This window comes from Rhinopithecus roxellana, chromosome 6, assembly GCF_007565055.1.
Source record: "Rhinopithecus roxellana isolate Shanxi Qingling chromosome 6, ASM756505v1, whole genome shotgun sequence".
Lineage (NCBI taxonomy): Eukaryota > Metazoa > Chordata > Mammalia > Primates > Cercopithecidae > Rhinopithecus > Rhinopithecus roxellana.
In genome coordinates this window covers 32,873,360-32,886,567 of record NC_044554.1, presented here as the reverse complement: position 1 = coordinate 32,886,567, position 13,208 = coordinate 32,873,360, and positions in this window count along the sequence as shown.

The window sequence follows — 13,208 nt, the reverse complement described above, 5'->3', positions numbered from 1 at the left end:
GTGCAAGCGCACACTTTGGTAGCTTCCTCATGTGTTGGACCTGTGAGTGCATAAAAGACAAGAGTTCAGTTTTAGGAACCTCCACCAAGATTTCAGAGGACATAAGGAAACACCTGGATGTTCAGGCAGGATTTTACCACATGGGCAGAGCCCTCATGGAGAACCTCTACTAGGACAATGCAGAGGGAAAATGTGGGGTTGGAGCCCCAACACAGAGTCACCACTAGGGCACTGCCTAGTGGAGCTATGAGAAAAAGGCCACTGTCCTCCAGACCCTGGGATCCATGGACAGCTTGGACTTTGTGCTTGGAAAAGCTGCAGGCACTCAATGACAGCCCATGAAAGTAGCCATGGGGGCTGTACCCTGCAGAGCCATAGGGGTAGATCTGTTCAAGGCCTTGGGAGCCTCCCCTCCTTGCATCAGCATGCTCTGGATGTGAGACATGGAGTCAAAGGAGATTATTTTGCAGCTTTAAGATTTAATGACCAGCCTACTGGATTTGGACTTGAATGAGGCCTGTAGCCCCTTTGTTTTCACCAGTGTCTCCTCTTTGGAATGAGAGCATTTGTCCAGTGCCTGCACCCCCACTGTATCTTGCAAGTAGCTAACTTGTTTTTTATTTTAAAGGCTTGTAGAAGGAAGGGACTTACCTTGTCTAAGATGAGACTTTGGACTTGAACTTTTGGGTTAATCCTGGAATTAGTTAATACTTCGGGGGACTGTTGAGAAGGCATGATTGGTTTTGAAATGTGAAAAGGACATGACATTTGGAAGGTGGCAGAGGTGGAATAATATGGTTTGGCTGTGTGTTCCCACCCAAATCTCATCTCAAATTGTAATCCCCACGTGTTGAAGGAGAGACTTGGTGAGAGGTGATTGGTTCATGGGGGTGGTTTCTTCCATGCTGTTCTTGAGATAGTGAGGGAGTTCTCACAGGATATGATGGTTTAAAAGGGCTAGTTTCCTCTGCACACTCTCCTGCCACCATGTAAGATGTGCCTTACTTCCCCTTTGCCTTCTGCAATGATTGTAAGTTTCCTGAGACCTCCCCAGCCATGTGGAACTGTGAGCCAATTAAACCTCTTTTGTTTAGCAATTACCCAGTCTCAGACAGTATCCTTATAGCAGAGTGAGAATGGACTAATACACTTAGTTACTGAGATTAATATTCAAAAAATTAATAACATCTTTTTGTTGATAAGTATCACAATATTATCTGAAAAGTTCCCCCAATTTTTGTATGTGTAACTCAATTAGAACTAGCCCCTCTGCTTGTCTGCTCTCATTTAAGTCATCTATCACTCAACTCCCAACTATATCCCAAATACACATGCAATTGTAATAAATAATACAGAATTTAAAGTCTTACAAAGAAATAAAAATGAGAGGGCACACCAAAAAATCACACACACTTCTTAAATTTCCTTATTACCTATACGCAGTAATTACTAACATTTCCTTTCCCAAACTAGCTACTACATCACTCTACTCACATCTTCTAAAAATTTCTAGGATTTCTGTTTCTTTTTCTTCTCAACAGAGAGTCTCAAAACTCTGAAAACTCATATATTGTAGTCTGCAAAAGTTGTAACTGAACAGTTTTAGAAATTCAGTCTTTAGCTCAGAACTATTCTGCTGAGGGAGACTTGATTTATTTTCTTCCAAATAAAATAAATATTAGGTCTCTATTTGAAAATGTATCCCGTAATACCTAGACATGTTTTCTTGTAGAAGTTTTTGAGTACTTTATGTTTGAAAGGCATTGAAACCAATGATTCTATGGATAGGAAGAAATGAAATTAAACTGACTAAGGAACAAGCACCTCTGAAAAATTTCAAAAATAATTTGCAAATATTTGACTGCACTGATGGTTAGAAACACGCTCAGTGTTTGTGTTGCCATTTCTTTTATTGTTCTGCTTGGAAAGTGTGAAGGACCCAGATGGGTGATAATTTTCCACACTGGCCCTCTCCTCTCCCTGCCACTCAGCCATTTCCTTTCAATCCCTTTAGCACATGACCTTAGCCACTAACCTATTTTTCACCCGTCATGATAAACTCAGACTAGTGGATCTAATCAGCTATTAGCACAGCTAATAATCACGAGAACAAACGCTGTCTCTTCCATGCAGCATTTTAAACCAGTAATTCTGAAAATGATCAGAACTTCAGCTGACCCCCTTGGTAACCAGCAGTAAAATCCTTGCCCCCCTCAATTGCACCTTAGACAACTCCTTTGGTCTTGACTTACCTGACATTTTTCCAAAATGGCCTATGTTATCAGTGCTCTGGATAATTTCCTTCCCCCAGATGTTTCCAGGAAATTCAGTTGAGCAAAATCATAGTTTTATATGCCTTTTAAGATGCAGAAAGAAATATTTCTTCTCTTCCAATGCATATAATGTTTTTCCAATATGTACAATATCAAAATTTCTATTGATAATAAAAAACAAGCAACCAACAACAAAGCAAGAAAAATATTACATCAGCAATTGTTTTTACGATAAATTTTGCCAAATAACAAATAAATTTCTTGATGGCAGCTACTACTGAAAAAGCTTCATATTTAACCAAAGTTTAGTAACAGTGCGAAAATGAGGGAAAGTTGAGGTTAAAGATGATGTCATTGTTTTAGTAGCGGTGATAAAAAATAATAGACATCTAATTTTGGCATTGCTTAAAAGATATGATTTTACATTTAGAAATACTCAGTTTGAGGTAGGAACAAGGCATGTGCTTATAAATATGCAGAAAGTAATTGGGAATATATGTAAGAATCACCTTAACTGTCTGATCCTTAAAATCTTAATAATAATTGTGCCAGGCAAGGTGTGAGAGCCCCAGCATCACAAAGTGATGGGCTTGTCAGTGGTAGGGTAATAAGAAGAACTTACCAACAACATTATAGGCTTGAAAGGGAAAGTTTTGGCCAGGTGTGGTGGCTCACGCATGTAATCCCAGCACTTTGGGAGGCCGAGGTGGGCAAATCATGAGGTCAGGAGTTCGAGGCCAGCCTGGCCAAACTCTGTCTCTACTAAAGATATAAATAAATTAGGTGGGCTTGGTGATGTGTGCCTGTAATCCCAGCTACTCGAGAGGCTGAGGCAAGAGAGTCGCTTGAAGGAAAGGAGGGAGGGAGCGAGGAAGGAAGGAAGGAAGGAAGGAAGGAAGGAAGGAAGGAAGGAAGGAAATAAAAAACCTCATGTTTAAAATGATTCTTCTCTCTCTTCTGACTTGTGAATCTCCCTTTTTTTCCTTACCATTAAGCATAGATCCGTTTCATTGTTTTCTCTTCTTCAGTTCTAACCCCTCTGGAGAAATATGAAAGAAAATCATAGAAAAATATAAGCTTGGGTTTTTGTATCAGAGTAATTCAGCTTTTTCTAACCTCATGGGCAGATTAGGCCTTATACTTTTAAGGAAAACATTGAAATTATAATTTGTAAAGGCCTGTCTGATGAACTATTTAGATAAAATTTTACCTCTTGTAGCTTCCTAGAGGTTGTAGACAGAGCAGGGTATGGTTGGCTTCATTTTTCTCACTTAGAAGTAGAGAATGGAAAATCTGGAATGAGATTAGGGATACCGTTTGGGACTGGAAATCACCTGTGAAATAATATTTGTAAAGCCAATTAAAGAGAGTCAAAGATGGACCTCTAAGTGCAAGTATAAAGGGAAAACAGAAACATCTCAATGTTCACCCATTTAAGGGACAGGGAAATACATTAAACCAAGAGAAATTACGCGAGAGGTAATCATAATAGTTGTGTGAGTTAGTGCAATTACTTTAATTTACTTATAGAGAAAGTGAGATACAGAAATGAACAGAACTAAATGAAGAAGTCATTATCAAATGTCTTTGAGTTAAAGACTGTGTCCTTTTCAGGATAGTAGGACCTCCCTAATGAATGTATTCTCCTTTGCAGGGTCAGAATTGAGAATAAATAATTGAGAAAGTGATTTCACTTTGGTAGATTCCAATGCAAAGAAAGCAACACAATCTTTAAAACATTTGCGTGTAAAACAATTAGCTGTCAGTCAACAAGAGAAGAATAAAAACATTGCCCTGTAGAAAGCAATCTATCCAGGCCAAGAGGGATGGGTGGCTCATGCCTGTAATCCCAGCACTTTGGGAGGCCGAGGTGGGCAGATCACCTGAGGTCAGGAGTTTGAAACCAGTCTGGCCAACATGATGAAACCCCACCTCTACTAAAAAATACAAAACCTAAAAATGAGCTGGGCATGGTGACGGGTGCCTGTAATTCCAGCTCCTTGGAGACTGAGACAGGAGAATTGCTTGAACCCAGGAGGCAGAGGTTGCAGTGAGTCAAGATCATGGTACTGTGCTCCAGCCTGGGCAATAGAGTGAGACTCCATCTGAAAAAAAAAAAAGAAAGAAGGAAAGTAAAGAAAAGCGATCTATCCAATAAATTAAGTAACTTAATATGTTTTTATTATTCTTTCCATTAGTCTAATAAATAGTTGGCAAGAATGATGGTGGGAGTGATCCAAACTTCGACAATGAAAACAGAGAGACACAAGGAAACAGAAATAGCACATGGGGCTATCCGACGATTGAAAAAGAAGCCTGAAATAATAGGGTAAAGCGCAAGTGAAGCGAGGAAGCGAGAAAAAAAGAAGCAGAAGGAGTTGAAATGCCAGAGGTGTCAGCTACTAACAACACATTTAATGTGAGAGAGGCAAATGGTTGTGGAAGCTAGAGGTGACAACCATTCAAAGCAGATATGGGGATCATAGGCTGTGATGCTCCAAAAGCTACTGCCAAGTGACAGCTACTGGAAATGCCACTCTGGTCATTGTATTACAAGATGTTAAAGGCTTGCCATTCATTAGTTTCAAAGGAATCTAAATGAGTAACCACATGCATTATAGAGACAAACAACAGATTATGAATATGTACTTTAATACTTTAGGGGCTGAAAGGAGAAAAGACCAAAGACAATAAAATTCTAATGGCTGTATTTAAAATGAACATTGTATGAGTCTAAGAAAGCTGAAAGCTCACAGTTCAGTTCGTCTTAAAAAATGTGTGTGTCTGTGTATAATGCTTATATTACATATATCTCATATTAACATGTTATATAATTATCATACATAATACCATTATGTATATATGTAGTATACATTATTATCATTATATGTGGTTATTTGCTTTATACATTATATGCCATTTAATAACATTCAATGTGTTATAAAGATGCAATTTTAAATTACGAGTAGGTTTGTGACAAGATGATTGAATCCACAATTTATGTCAACAGAGGTTGGAAATTGTTGAGGCATGTTTCTAAACTTTTAAAACAGGTCATCATTTGAGTAGATGTTCTTTTTCTTTTTTCTTTTCTTTTTCTTTTTCTTTCTTTCTTTCTTTCTTTTTTTTTTTTTTTTTTTTTTTGAGACAGATTTTCACTCCTGTCACCCAGGCTGGAGTGCAGTGGTGTGATCTCAGCTCGCTACTTCTGCCTCCTGAGCTCAAGTGATTCTCATGCCTCAGCCTCCAGAGTAGCTGGGATTACAGGCATGTGCCACTGCGCCGAGCTAATTTTTGTATTTTTTGTAGAGACGGGGTTTTGCCATGTTGGCCAAGCTGTTCTCAAACTCTTGAGCTCAAGTGATTCGCCTGCCTCAGCCTCCCAAAATGCTATGATTATAGGCATGAGCCACCGCGCCTGTGCTGTGTATATTTTCAAATATAGAATACTGATTTCAATGCAATTTAGTCATATTTTGAAAATTCCTGCATTATTATGTTGTTGTAATGGAACATTTGGGGTTTTCATAGTTGTTTTGTTTTGTGTCCTCAAGGGAAGATGAACCTTCTTTGTGTGCTTGAAGAATACCGAACGTATGGGTCTTGGTGGTTGAGAAGACCATGGAAGCCTAAAAGAACAAATTTGTCCTCTCCCAGCCTTGCTTGCAATTAATTATTAAAGTTTTACGGGTGATACACATATGATCTAAGTTTACTGATAGAGGAAGCCAGAGCATAAGCCATAAGCACATGACCTCAACTGAGCCAATTCTAAGCACCAGACTGAGAACAAATAATGCAAGGAGAGAAGATTAGCAAAGACTCCCTTTGGGTCCTGGCAGTTCACAGTGATACTTAAAGACAAAGGCAACATAAGCTGAAGCAGCTAGTACTGAGAAAGAGTAGTACTATTGTCTTCACTAATCAGTAAAGTGTGGAGTGGTTTTTGACTTTGATTCTGAGTGTCTAGACTTCCATTGTTGCTTCTGGTTTTCTGAGCCAGTATTTGAAAGCATCCCACAGTTCTATATGCTAACAGAATTAACTCTTAAAAAAATTCTGTTTTTCTTCAAATCCCCCAGAGTTAGCTTCTGTTGCCTTCAACTAAAAACCATGACAAGTACAGTAGATAAGGCATAGGTTGGGATCACAACTTGATTTTTTATTTCGGGAATACAATTTAACTTGTGGACAGACTGATGTTCTCTATCTCTCCAAAAATTGTTTTTGTTATAAGCTCTATTCATAAGTGAGTTGTAATGTTAAAGCGAAAAAAGAAAAGGATTTTAAATTGCTTTCTGCAGCAGAATGGGAGGCAGTAAAAAGGACACTGCTAAACAGAGAAAACAAGACAATAGAAAGGAAAGACGCTCTAAAGAGGAACTGACAGGGTTGCTATGAAAAAATGTAGAGTCTGGGTGTAAATTGCACATGTGACAAGAAAGATGGGATGGAAATAAAAAGGTTTGTTTACTCACACTCCCTCCACATCCCCACTGCAACACACCCACATGCACACTTCTCTAAGGAAAGTTCACATTGCTGGATTTTTTTTTTTTTTGGTTGAGTGCATCGCTGCCTTCAATATAATATTTTGTCACATACTTGAACACAGTGTGGTCATAGGTATTTGTATATCAAAACAACAGCAGATAGGTATTTCAATATCAAAACAAAATTGGAGAAACCTGTGTAGTTGTAAACAGAACTGCATAAAATAAAGGAAGATTGAGGTTGGGTGGTAGAGAGGAGGTGAATATCAGGAAAGAAGGGAAGATGTCCGTGTCTGATACGGATTTTCTCAGCTGTAAATGCTGAGTACTGTTTAGTAACCCTCCTTTTGTGTGCTCATCAAATGGACATTAATATATCTGTTTGTCATTGTGGTTTGTGAGATATATTCATATAGCAGGTAATGCTGTGTAGTACTGAACCTTGCTCTAAGTTATACAAAGAGTAGAGACAGAGATAACCAGTTGGAGGCCAGTTACGTCTAGGCCATGTGTTATTTCTCTATTTACGTAGTCTTCTCTGCGTAATTAGAACTGCTATAGGAGCTAACTGAAGGAGAACTTTAGATCCTAGATATTATAAAAAATAAATACAAAATACCATTGCTATGGACTGAATGTTTGTGTCTCCGACATTTATATGTTGAAATTTAAGCCCCAAGGTAATGATAATAGGAGGTGGAGCTACTGGGAGGTGATTAGGTCATGGAGTTAGTGCCCTTATTAAAGAAGCCCCAGGGAACTGCCTTGCCCTTTTCACCGTGTGAGGACACAGGGCAAAACTACCAGCTAATGATGAACCAGAAGGCCTTCATCAGACACTGAATCTGTTGATGCCTTGATCTTGGACTTTCCAGTCTCCAGAACTGTGAGATGCACATTACCACTGTTTGTAAGGCACTGAGTCTACAGTATTTTGTTATAGTAGCACAAATGGACTAAGATTACTATGGGGGCATAAATCCTCTAAAATAGATTTTCTATAGATATAAAAATTAAAAAGAGTTATGATACAAAGAGTCCCAATTTGCTCCATATCCCATGATTTATTCATTTGATCAATAAACATATGTGCAGGGATCTAGGTATAACAACATGAGACAGTAACAATCCTCATGGAAATGGTGGAAGCAAGAGAAATTAGAATTTATAAAGGTGTAGTGGTCATAAATGACCACTAGAGTATTTCACTAGAGTATTTATAATACTCTAGTGAAAAACACCACATGACTTGACTTAGTTGTTCTTAATCATGTTAATATTATAACTTCTTCAGAGTTCTCACTTCAGAGCTCTTGCTAAACACAACAGCAAGAAAATCAGCCTCAATCAAGTTCAGGAGAACTTTTAACTTTGCCTAGCATCAGTCAAACAAATATCCAGGAAGCTCATGTTATGCTCAGAAAACAGGAAAGGTCTGACCATTAGTCTGTGGTGTTTATCGTAGTTACCTTTGCTCTTTCTACTAAAAGGTGATGCTGAATGTTGTCCTCTGCCCTCTATTGAAACCCTGACCCTCCACACAGAGATCTTTAGAACCACAGTTTAATGGCTATCTTTTATGGTTATCCTATAGTCAGTTAACTAACCAACTGGAGGTTCCACAAGTGGACCAAATAAAACTTCATCGTGCAAAGGAATCAAAAACCAAACATTAACTGGACCCAGCCCTGACTAGGAGAGGCATGACTCCACCTCTCCTCTGGTTGAATAACCACCCATCTTATAACTCCTTGCCTTTCAGAGTTCTCTTGTTTACTTCTATGTGGATCTACTTTTCCATCTCCACCTCCAAAATAGCTCCAGAGTAGAGTGGTCTGTTTTTCAAACTTGCAACCTAAGGACACCCAAATGAAAAGAGCTGAATGAAAGAATAATTCATGTAGTTTCTTTCTTGGGATATAATTAAGGGAAAAATAGCTCACATTCTTTCAAGAGGGAACAAAAGATAAATTAATACTGTACAATATTATCTGGTAACACATTCATTATTTACGTGGTTTTATTTGATTGATTGGTCAAAAGATTCACAAGAAGATAGTTCAACATACACCTCTGTTTTGAGGGTGAAACTCAGCTGAAATACACTGGAAACAACAATTGCTGTGAAAGTCTGCAAGGCAATGGGAGTGAAAAGCATAATTTAAAACCATCATGTTTACCTAGTGATCAAAGACTTCAGCCTCTAACAGAGATTCTTCACAGTAGTTCACAAAAGAATGCCATACTGGGGACATAAAAGAGGGTGGGGCTGGGCACGGTGGCTCACGCCTGTAATCCCAGCACTTTGGGAGGCTAAGGCGGGTGGATCACAAGGTCAGGAGATTGAGACCATCCTGGCCAACATGGTGAAACCCTGTCTCTACTAAAATACAAAAAATTAGCCAGGCATGGTGACACGCACCTGTGGTGTCAACGACTTGGGAGGCTGAGGCAGGGGAATTGCTTGAACCCGGGAGGCGGAGGTTGCAGTGAGCTGAGTTTGTGCCACTGCACTCCAGCCTGGCGACAGAGCGAGACTCTGTCTCAAAAAAATAAAAAGTAAATAAATAAATAAAAGAGGGTAGAATGGGAGAGTTACGAAGGGATCCTATTCTACAGATAGGGTAAATGAAATGTTATGTAAGGTGGCATCGGTACCAGCTACTGATTATGCTAACTAATGCATTCCAAGTTACCAAATTAGATCCCTTATAAACTTGAAATTTTATGATTACGTGTTGCTAGTTTTGGTTTGGAAAAATGATCCAAAATTTATGTTACATAATTTATAATTAAAAGAAAAACATAGTACAATGATACTGGATTTTACTGTTGAAGTCTTTGTGTTGGGATTAAGATTAAGAAGAAAATTACAGTTCAACATAGCAACTGAAAGGGTAAACATATTTAGATAATTACTTAAACAAGTGTAGACATTATTAATTCCAACTCACTCTGTATACACTTGCCAATGGTTGCACTGCCTTGTTCAGATCACTGTTGCTTCATGTGTGGCATGGCCAATCAGCTTCATATATGAAGGATGAGAGGCAACCTGAACTGGCCAATCATGACAGCAGACTTTCCTCAAGGAAGTCCAGTCCATCATCGCCCTTTTCACTCTTCAGTTTCAAATATTATAAGACCTTTTATATGCTGCTGTCTTTGTTAAAGACGGGAGGCTCAAACATGTCATCACTCGGGTCTTCATAACTGACTCCTCTTTCAGTGTTTATGGCTACTGTCTTACCCCAGGCTTTCATTTTCCTCTTACTGGGACCATTTCAAGGGTCTTCTAACTGGACTTTCTCCTTCCGGTCTGCCCGTTACTCACTCCATCCTCCATATTTTCATGATGGTCATTTTTAAATTAGGAATCTAATCATGTTATTTGTCTGTCCCACTGCCTACAGCATAAACTACTAAGTCTTTTGTATAAAATTCAAGACACTCCACATTCAATCATGAATGATTCTTGTCCCTAAGCACTTAGCACAGTACTCAACATGTGGCGGACTCTCGGTAGGTAAGTGTGTGCTAGGTAAAATGAATTAAGGGCAATTGAGTGGCCCTTCCACCAAATGATGTCCTGGTGTCTAGAAATAGATAAATTTTGATTGTTTTCAGCAATTATTTTAAGATTTCAAATCCAGAAACTCTTCAATTTCATAATTCTTCTGATTAGCCCATTCCATTTTATTCAGTTACTTTGATGATAATCAGTAATAGTAGTATTGTTGACTTTCATACAGAAGAAAAGAGGATAATATTTAAACATTTTTAATATTTCCAAAAGATGTTTTAGAATCATTTTAACATATATATTATGTCCTTAGAATAGATTATCTGAAACAGAATTCCAGGACCGACTATTATATTGTAAAACGGTCTCTTAAAAAAGCACATCAGCTCAGACCCAGATTTATAATGTTCTAACTAAATTATAACACTTTATTTGATTGTCGATAAAAAGCACACTGTTTCACACATAACGCAAATTTAACTTTTTTAATTTAAATACCTTAAGGGGTCAAGTATTACAAAAAAGAGATTGATTCATTCAACAAACATTTCTTGAATACCTAATATGTACAAGACCTCATCCCAGAAAACTATATAGAGTTATAGAAATTAAATTAAGTGGAAAAATGAGTATGTAAACAATCAAAATTAAAAAGTTAGTTTGGAGTCAAATGAAAACATTTGTTCTTAAAAATATTATGGTTTCCTTGAGGATTATTCTTTAGTAGCACTTGCCAATTCTTTCTCAGAATGTGTTGTCCTATGATTTGCTTTTTTAAAATTTCACAAACGCCACAGGTACACAAGAGTCTTACATCTTTTCTTGCAAGATTTTTAAAAATCATATTTAGTCATCAAGACCAAATTTATCATCAAGCCTTAACTCCCAAAACCAAGAAATTTATGCATACATTTTATTTATATTTTCATTTCTATTTACATCTCAGCAGTGGCAAATTATACGTACATGGTTTTATGCATTTTGTACAGAATCACCATAAGATTATTGTTTTGATGTATCTAATATTAGACTGTCTAGTTAGCAAGATAATTGGAAGAATTTTACAAATTTCTCTAATCTTTTAATTCTTATCTAATTGAATTAACTCCTTCGCTTCAAAGTTCCTTATAAAGACTGTAAAATAATCAAAAGTATTTTTAAAAAGCTTTTAATTTTTAAAGTAAATGACACACAGTTTATTCACTCATATATTAAGAACTTGTGAAAACAGAATAGAAACATACTTCATAATGTTAAGTTACAATTGTTCTATTTTAGTTTTCAAATATTTTTAATTTTCTTCAAGGAGAAATGTTAAATGAAATGTAACCATTAGTTTTTATAATTTTGAAAAATGTTCTCTCTTACTCTTGTACTTTAGAGAGCCACAATTTTCACAAATCTTTGACATTTTAAGTGGTTTCTTGATATTTTCTTAAACTAAAACCATGTTTATTCAGATTTATGCACATCTTTATTTCGGACAAACTATTGCTACAGCTTGGTTAAAACAAAAAGAAATATTTTACAATTTTTAAAATGCTGGCTTATATTAAAGTTGGTTTACATTAGCAAAACGCTCATAAGACTTGTATTGGAATTTGGGTCTCCATCTTCTACCAATAAATTCATGAAAACATTTAAAACTTTACAAGTAATCAAATAAAACTAAAATAACCTAACACTGTGTATTAGTCCATTTTTACACTGCTAATAAAGCCATACCCAAGACTAGGTAACTTACAAAGGAAAGAGTTTTAATTGACTCACAGTTCAGAATGGCTGGGGAGGCCTCAAGATACTTACAATTACAATCATGGCGAACGGGGAAGCAAACACATCCTTTTTCACGTGGTAGCAGCAAAGAGAAATGCTGAGCAAAGGGGGGAAAATCTCCCTATAAACCATCAGATCTCCTGAGAACTCACTATCATGAGAACAGCAGCATGGAGGTAATCACTCCCATGATTCAATTACTTCCCACTGGGTCTCTCCAAGGACAGGAGGGGATTATGGGAACTACAATTCAAGGTGAAATTTGGGTGGGGACACAGAGTCAACCCATATTACATTGCAACACTGTTATTCTCCTTTATTCAATTGGCTAAATTTTAATAAATGATAATATGCCACTTTCAGCAATGACCTTGGAGTTAAGTACTGTGGCTCACTGCTGGTAGAAGTCCAAGCACGGCTTTTTGGGAAGGTTTAAATGTGACCTACCCTTTAACTCAGCAATTCCACTATTGTGAATTAATCTTGAAGAAGTAATGAGCATTTACAAAAATGTGTATGTATTTGTGTGTCAGTGCATGTGTCCGTGTATGTGCACGCACACATCCGCATACAAATATGTGCCCACATGTAGTGTGTGTGGACAAGAAGTCAGAGGCAATATATTGAGGAGTAAATGGTGACAAAGGCACAAAGGCATTGATTGTAAGCAAGTCTTCCTAGAAAATTACTTATGAAAGACAGAAGAACAAAGTAGCTGGAGCAAGAGGTAGGACCTGAGCAATCTTGTTTATGTTAGGGGAGATTTGAACCTGTTTAAATATTAATGAGAAAGAACAAATAGGCTAAAATAGATGAGACCAAGGAGGAAGTAAAGGAGGAGGTCACCAAGAAGCAAGAGGTATAGAATTGGCAGCACAGGTGGAGGAAGCACCTTTTACATTGGGATGGGACCGAGTAAGCTACAGACTGGCACATGTGTGGGGTGGTGAGGGTAGAAGGGTGAGTGAGAGAGAGAGAGAGAGAGAGAGAGAGAAGGAGAGAGAGAGAGAGATCAGAAGGGAGATATGGTGAGATATGGAAAATTTAACCAGGGGCAAAGCTACAGATTGCTCCTTTGGGAAATGTATTTTTAGTATTAAATGCCTCATGTGCAAAAAAACCAAAAATCAGGTCTCATTCCAC